The 8,232-nt window shown below is 41.1% G+C and overlaps 1 long non-coding RNA gene across 1 annotated transcript in view; it reads right to left on the reverse strand.

Moving 5' to 3' along the window:
• Positions 1-6,441, reverse strand: part of LOC118017362 — a 26,186-nt gene extending 19,745 nt beyond the window's left edge. Inside the window, exon 1 of the long non-coding RNA XR_004681130.1 lies at positions 6,358-6,441. This is a non-coding gene — a long non-coding RNA (uncharacterized LOC118017362). The remainder of the gene's footprint in view (positions 1-6,357) is intronic.
• Between the last annotated feature and the right edge of the window lie 1,791 nt (positions 6,442-8,232).

Below are 8,232 nucleotides of genomic sequence, written 5' to 3' on the forward strand. Positions count from 1 at the left end.
CTGACACTAATTTTAGCCCAGGCAAACTCATTTCAGGCTTGTCTCATCCAGAACTAGAAGACAAACATCTGTGTTATTTCTAGCCACAAAGTCAGGGGTAATTTGTCACAACAGCAATAGAAAAGTAATACAGACCCCAAAGGGATAATATATTTCCAGAATGATTTCGATACAGGATTGTTAGGGAAGACTATGGCTATAGAGATAATATAACAATTTTTATAATAAACGTTAAATGAATGTTAAAAATGAAACACACACAGCATGCTCAACCCACTCAGAATTCAGCAAACAGAAGCTCTTGCTGATTGAATTGGACTTAATGAAATAAAAAGCATTATCTGCCTCTGGGAAAGGCAGGGCAAGGTTCATTAATAATTACATTTACTGGCAAAGGAAGAGCTGAGTCATTATGTGCCTGAAACATAAAAATGATTTCAGTCATTCTACAGAATTCAAATCCCATAAATAGAAATAAATGCCCTTGTCTGCAATCGGCTCCTTCCTCCTCCTTTCAGATGCTTTGATCTTTTGCCCCAAACGGAAAAAAGTGGTATTTGTAAGTGAAGCAAATAATTCAAATTTCATGACATTTAAAATATGAATCATGAGGGCTATTTGGGAAACCTTTTACGTGTAGGAAATGCAACAGAATCTTAAGTGCACAGACTAAGAGCCCAGTAATCCTTCTGTCTCTTTCTCAAAAGTGTTAGTGCTTCCATACGTGAGAAGTGTTTCCATCTTCTTTTAAGTGGCCTTTGATATTACAGCAGTAACCTCATAGTTTAATATTTTCCCCTCAGAGCTTACTCTTGTGTTTTAGAACTTTCGCTAAAGAAAAGATTTTGCGGTGGTGGTGTAGTGACCTCAAACATTTGAAGGAAAGACAAATTAGCTGGCTGCATGGTAACCAGGTTTAAAAGGACTCGATGTTGGGGAGAAAGGAGCTGAAGATAAGGGTCTAGCCAGAAGAACATATCATTGGCTTTATCCAGCGATGTGAAACAGCAAATTGTATTCCCCTTTAATGCCCTTACCCTTGACCTCTGCCCCTTGCTACATACTCAGGAACTAGTACTGAGCTGGCAGCCTTATACCCTCCCCACAGCTACTTAGGACAGAAACCTGCCTGGCTGTGTCTTCTATTTTCCATCCTCACATCCCATCAAAGCTCAGCTGTTAGGATTTTCTCATTCCTCTGCTCCCACTTCTAGCTATTCTTATTGGGGAGTAGCTCATAAACTAATACATACGTGATATTACATGTAAATGATTCCAGTGTTGTTCTTCCTCCCTACAAGCCAATGATGACTCAGACCACTGTTTCTCTCCTCCAATACCCATCCACCTACCCAGGGAGTGTCTTCTCTGTCACTGCCAAGTCAGTTCCTGGAATTTATGTTGAAAGGTGGCAATGGAGGGAGAACCTGAGAGGTGAGAGGAGGAAGGAAAGAGGTTAAGTTAATCCTCAAAAGAAAGAGAGAAGAGATTTTGGAAATTTAGGACAAATGAAAGGTGCTGGTGTAGTGTGTGTATAAGGCAATTGGGGAAGGGGGGAAAAAGGTAAGAGAGATGTTGCTGGTGGGAGGGTGTTAAAGAATCAGCTTTAGCACATTTATAAAAGCACAAAAAATAGAATGTCATTCCATTTTTATAACTAATAGATATTTGATCTGGGCTTCTATGAATGAAACTTTATACACAGACTGGACCTTAGGGGTCAGAGGTAAAAAGGATTGGACACCAACTCATTCTGGGGGTTTGCCCAGGATGTCCCCAATCTTAGCACCAAAATTTTCATATCCTGGAAACTTCTTCAGTCCTTGTCAAACTGGGATGTTTGGTTACCCTAAGTCATTAGTGACCAATAATGGCTTCACATGTTCTGTTTCCTGAGAGAATGTTAACTTGTTTTTCCTGAGAATTAGTTGCTGAGGATGAAGGGAAAATTATGATGACATTTGCCAAGAAAAGGATGAGGAAGAAAGAAGGGGAAGAGGAAAAGAAAGAAGGCTGAAAGGAAGAGAGAGTGTGTGTGTGTGTGTTTGTGTGTGTGTGTGTGTGTGTGTGTTTAAAGGGAGGACCTAAAGCAGTAGTTTTCAACGAGGAGCGATTCTATCCTGCAGGGGTTATTTGGCAACGTCTGAAGAGAGTTTTGGTTGCACAATTGATATCTACTGGAATCTAGTGAGTGGAGGCAAGAGTGCTACTAAACATCCTACATAGGACAGCCCTCCACAACAAAGAATGATCCAGCCCCAAATGTCAGTAGTGATCAGAAAAGCATATAGGAGGAGGGTTGGGGGTGCAGCCTTCCTGTCTTGTTTTCAAGTGTCTAAAATGGAAGTGCTAGCACAGAAATAGAGTGCTAGAAGAGTATGAGTAAAAAGCAAGAAACAGGTGTCAATTTCTTTTATTCAGATGCCCAGGTCTAGGATAAAACACTTGACCATGCAAATAACAGTCAATACTTTTCTCCAAGATTTTCTGACATTAGGAAAAGAGGGAGTATCTCACTTTGCTCAGAATCTATAAAAGATAGTGTCAAATTGGTATTAAATCGGTCATTAGAAGAGGTGAAATTGATCTCATGAGTGTTAGAACCAGCTCATTCATTCCCTCAACAAGCATAATATTCTTTCATGCCAGGATTCTTGAGGAAACTGGAGATGCAAAGATGAACATGACATGCCGAGAATACAAAATAAATAATTATTTAAGATGAGCATTATGCCATGGGAACAGAAAAAAGGAGGGTTCTGCTTGAAGAAGGTATGTCAGAGTAGGTAAAATTTTATCCGGGCCTTGAAAAATGAGTAGTAAATGGAAGTAATTAATCCACCAGAGAACGCAAGGGAAGGACAATCCAGATGAAGACAACACTAAGCGCAAATCATGGGGGCTTTCAAGAGATGTGGACCTAGGTCTTTGAACACTCATCTTTGCAGCAGGTGGACTTCATGGAAAAAAAGAAAGAAGAGATATTTATCAGAAGTTAAGGAAAAGATTACCAGGATCCCTACAAACCATTCTCTCAAGTCAAACAGCATATACATTGTCCCCACACCCACGATTGTCCTCTCCCCTCAGAGTCAGCCCACATGTCCTCCCACTTTGTCACTAAAATGCTCTTCTTCAAAGGTCCCTCTATGCACCCCTCAGGTCAAAGAGATGTTTCTGTCCCTGCGCTATGCACAGTTCATACCATCTAATACTCATTTACTCCTTTGTTGTAGTGACTGCATTTCCTGAGCATACATCTTATAATTGCCCATCTATGTTGTGAACTTTCTAAGAGATGGACCAAATCCATATGGCTTGGTTCCCCCAAGGATTAGATTACCCACAGTCATCAGCAAGCATATGTACAGAATAAATGTTGGTGAATTCATATTATTAAAATAAAATACTGTTGGATGTGGACCAAAATGAAGAGGACACTTAAGTATGAAACATTTAATATAGTGCTCTGGTTAAAGGTTATTTTTCAGGGGGAAAAAGAAAGCATTCTTCTAGACCTGTGACTAGTAAATATTATGTATTTGATACATGGCATATCTTGGACACTCAATAAATATTTGTCTAATAAATAAAATGTCAAATAAGATGTTCGAAATTGAGTTGATGTTAATGGTTAGATTTCTTCTAATGATCCAGGTCACTCTTTACGTCAGCATTCTATCCCTGTGCTTCTGCTTTCAATGCAGAAAAGAAATAATCAATTGCCCTGATACACCCTCACTCACATGTCCCGAAAGGTATGACCATGTTCGTACAGAACTGCATTCTTTTGTGAGATAGGCAGATGGAGTTCACCCCGGCTGACACAGTACTGTGTTCTATGGAAGCTCTGTAGTGGACGGGGTTGGGATGTGGGGTTCGGCCCTCTTTGAGAAAAACATGAGCCAATATATTGGACTTCACTTGGGCTTTTTGTTGATGGCTAAGCCTCCAATAGGTTTAACGAGAGTTGTCAACAGACAAAAATTTTAGAATCATGAAAACTTCAAGCTGGAGGGAGTCTCACAGGATCATTTTGTCTCATTCCCTGACTCTTGGACATAATGTAGCATCATTCTTGCTTTATTTTTTATATATTTATTGATTGATAAAAAAATTTAAATATTTACATGTATTTATTTATTAACTCATTTAAAATAACAAAAATAAGCCCACTACATGTTATCATAATGTAAAACTATGAAAAATAATTATCCTTTCCAAAACAAACAAAAAAGGCTGCAATACGAGCGACATTGTTTTATATGTTTGCAAATCTCTTTAATATTTAGCTTAATAGGCAACTCGATTCTCATCTGTCCATTCCTTCAATCTGTTTCTGTATATTGTTTTGGTTGAAATAAACGAAGAAACTCCAGCCTCAAACAAGACGAGTAATTGAAAATGAAAGAGGCATTTTAATATATCTTTTCAAATAATCGAGGATATTATTTTCAGCCACTACACCAAAATTTGACGTTGTCAAACTCTAAGAGGAGACTTCACTTTTCTGAGCCTCAGGGCTGCTGTGAGAATTACATCAGATAATACCTTCAAAGAGCTTAGGACGGTGCCTGCTACATACATGTGTGTGTCTGGGTGTGTGTATGACATTTACGTGGTACATATGTATATATGCATATACGTACACGAGGGGTTATTAAAATACGAGATGGGGACAGAAAGACCCTAAAATATGAGTTATAACACATATGGACTCAGTTGATCATTTTAGATTCCACAACTACTCTTTATTTTTCTTTCTTGGTCCAGAATTTTTGTTCAGACTTGCTTGCTATTTTACAAGTTATTTTATACATGTATAAAAGAATCAAACTGCAAAATATAGGTAATACTGTCTTTTCAGAACCAGCCCTAGAGCACTGACTAAATGCAAAAACTTAAATGTTCTTAGCCTTAAGAAAATACGGTAGCACACATTTTATATATACGAAGATATATATACTTATATACTTATAAATAAATTTATATATAAAATCTATATAGACAGAAAGACACACATACATCCCAGTTATAAAAAGTGGTTTCTTTGCTTTGAACTGAGATAAGGTAGTTAAAAAGCTTTGGTTGTTGATAAACTTTACCTGCTTTCACAATACGAAGACTCTCTGGGCCCCCAGTAGGCTAGATGATCAGATAACTGGTCACTCAGGCTGAAACTGGATGGCAAGGGAATGACTATTGTAGCTACCAGCTCAGAGAAGAGGGCCTGGCATGTAACAGATTAAGAAAAGTCTAAGGGCAAAAGCCTCTTGTTCCAGGAGCCAGCTAGTACCAAGCACGTCAGGAATTTGGACCCAGGCCTGGCTGAGCCCAAAGCCATGATCCTCTTACTCTTGCTCCTCACTGTCTCTGGAAGGCAGGAGGCCGTGGTGTGTGAGTGGCTCCTTCCTACAAGGCGTCCTACTGCCCTTCCTCCTTCCACAAAGTACAAAATCTGAAACCCCCTTCTCACTGCAGCAATGGGAGCCAAATTTGTTACTCTACCACAACTACGGAAAGAAGATAGTAGGGCTTAAAAGAAATCATCCCCCAAAAGGAATTTCCATCATCTCATACATATTTGGAGCTAACTGGAGCTTAGAAAGGCAGGTTGGTTTCTCATATACCTACCTACAAATAAATTGACCCTGGTAAACCATTTCCTAAAAACGGTTCTTCTGACACCTATCCCAAAGTGAGTGGTTTTGTGTGGTCAGAGCGTTGGTTTCTGGGTAGTTAGTGTAGGATGAGATGAACAGTGCTAGAGTCAAAGAGGGCCGGGAGTGGACAGCACTGCCTGCCTCCCTCCTTGGGCTCCTCAGACCAGTTGCGAGGGATGAGCTCGTTGGTTGCTGGCAGCGCTTTTCAGGCTAAATGGACTCTAGAAGCGGTTTGGGTCAACCCATTATTTCCCAGTCCTGACCTCCCTCTGCCCAGCTAACTCCCTCACTTTTCCAGGGGTTTTCCTTTTTTTTCTGTTGATTAAGCCAAGGGCGAGGCTTGGATCTTACGATGGGAAACACTTTAAACAATTTGCATTTGAAAAGAGGAAGTAGAAAAAAGAAAAACAGGGCGAGGCCGAGCCAGCAGTTTCCTACAAAGCTCTGACAACCTCGCAGCTGTTCACCGGGCTCTGGCCCGGGGGAAACCCATAGCCCGGACACTGCTCTTCTGGTCTCCCTTTGCCTAGCCTGACGGCTGTAACCTTGCCTCTGTCATTTCTCTTACCAGGTAAGATTCTGAGATTATGCTACGTGACCTCTGGCACCACTCAGTCAGTTCCTGACTCAGTCATAGCCAAAGCTGTACTTTTCTTACAAAAAGCCAGAATAGAGGACGTTGTACAAATACTACCTCGCTTTGTCCACAGGGTTACCCAGTGCGGAAGACTGTATTAGTATCCTCACGTCACAGATGGGGAGAGTGACACGTAAGCCGAGTGGCCAAGTCATCTGGCTGACTCCAAGGCCTGATCTCCAAACTTCCAAAATGTCTTCCGATCAGTTGCGTGCTGGTTAAAAACAGATTTCCAGGCAGAGACCCGGATTGGGCAAATGTGGAGAGCAGCCCCAGTCTGTTTCTGCAAGCTGGCTCTCTGGTGAAGGCAGGATTTCAATCTTCAAGAGCTGCTCTACATCTTTATATACCCTGCTGGGTGCAGCCCTTGCACATTTCTCAGCTCTGATTAATCGTTCCTCCCTCGGGGTTCTCAGAGCACTCTGTTGTCATTGCTAGTACAGCAGGAAACAAACACACTGTTAAAATTAGCCATGTCTGTCTCCCTGCCTAGTTGGGAAATTACTTGATTTCCAGGATCCTGTTTCTCTTTCACTTCCTCCTCTTAGATTGCTTCTTCCCTTGATCTTTCCATAGCTTGGTTCTCCTTACTCAGGAGCACAGATTGGCCTCCACTCAAAAGTTCCCTCCTCAGAGAAACCTTTTCTGATGACCTCAAGAACTAATCAAGAAGGCCATCACTCATTCACTGTCATATTACCCAATTTCATCATCTAGCATAAAGCACAGAGCTTCCCACAGTAGGTGCTCAATTAGAACTTGATTATCCAAAGGCAGATTAAGCACATTTCTAGGGCACCAGGAAAAGAGGTACCAAATATTTTTTTTAAAGATGTTGACATATAGTTATATTTTTAGACTATAGAAGTCATGTGAAAATAAAATTAGGCTCTTGCTGGCCTCCATTCCACTTACATTATAGCCTAGTATTATTTTTATATAGAATTATATATATGTACATATATATATAAAGATTTTATTTATTTTAGAGAGAGAAAGAGAGAGTGCAAGTGGGGTGAGGGGCAGAGAGAGAGAGAGAGAGAGAGAGAATCTCCAAGCAGACTCTGCACTGAGCACAGAGCCTGAGGCGGGGCTCAATCTCACCACCCTGAGATCATGACCTGAGCTGAAATCAAAGACTTGGATGCTTAACCAACTGAACCACCCATGTGCCCGCATTAGAACCATATATTGAGAATGGGCTTCATAACCTTTGGGGGCCTTGAGTCTCTAAAGATTTTAATCAGGCGCTAGTATACATCTGTTAATATCTTTGCTCTCTAAAAACATTTTGAAAATAAATTGGGCAGGTATTATTACCTAGTTCTATCTTGAAGTAGTTTTAAAAAAAAAAAAAGCAGCACAAAAAAAGAGGAGATAGCATCAGATTTCACAGGTTAAGGGCTGAGTCCTACAAGACTGCCCCTCCCCCCCAGTCCGCACTTCACATGCCAATCCCAAGTCCAGTTTTGTCAGCTGTGCTTCTGACCTACCAGCTATAGACTGAAGGTTCCAACGACCCCCTCCTTGGGTTTGATTAATTAGCTGGAGCAACTCACGGAACTCAGAGAAAAATTTTACTTCCCAGATTGCCAGCTTATTATAAAAGGATATAGTTCAGGAAGAGTTGCATAGGGCAAGGTATGGGGAAAGGGTATGGAGCTTCTTTTTTTTTTTTTTAAGATTTTATTTATTTATTTGACAGAGACACAGCTTGAGAGGGAACACAAGCAGGGGGAGTGGGAGAAGGAGAAGCAGGCTTCCCGCAGAGCAGAGAGCCCGATGCGGGGGCTCAATCCCAGGACCCTGGGATCATGACCCCAGCCGAAGGCAGATGCTTAACGACTGAGCCACCCAGGCGCCCCAAGGGTATGGAGCTTCTAAGTCTAAGGGCACCACTCTCCCCAAATCTCCACAGTGTTCACCAGCCTG

Source organism: Mirounga leonina, unplaced genomic scaffold (assembly GCF_011800145.1).
Source record: "Mirounga leonina isolate KUSES-001 unplaced genomic scaffold, KU_Mleo_1.0 Mir_169, whole genome shotgun sequence".
Classification (NCBI taxonomy): Eukaryota; Metazoa; Chordata; class Mammalia; order Carnivora; family Phocidae; genus Mirounga; species Mirounga leonina.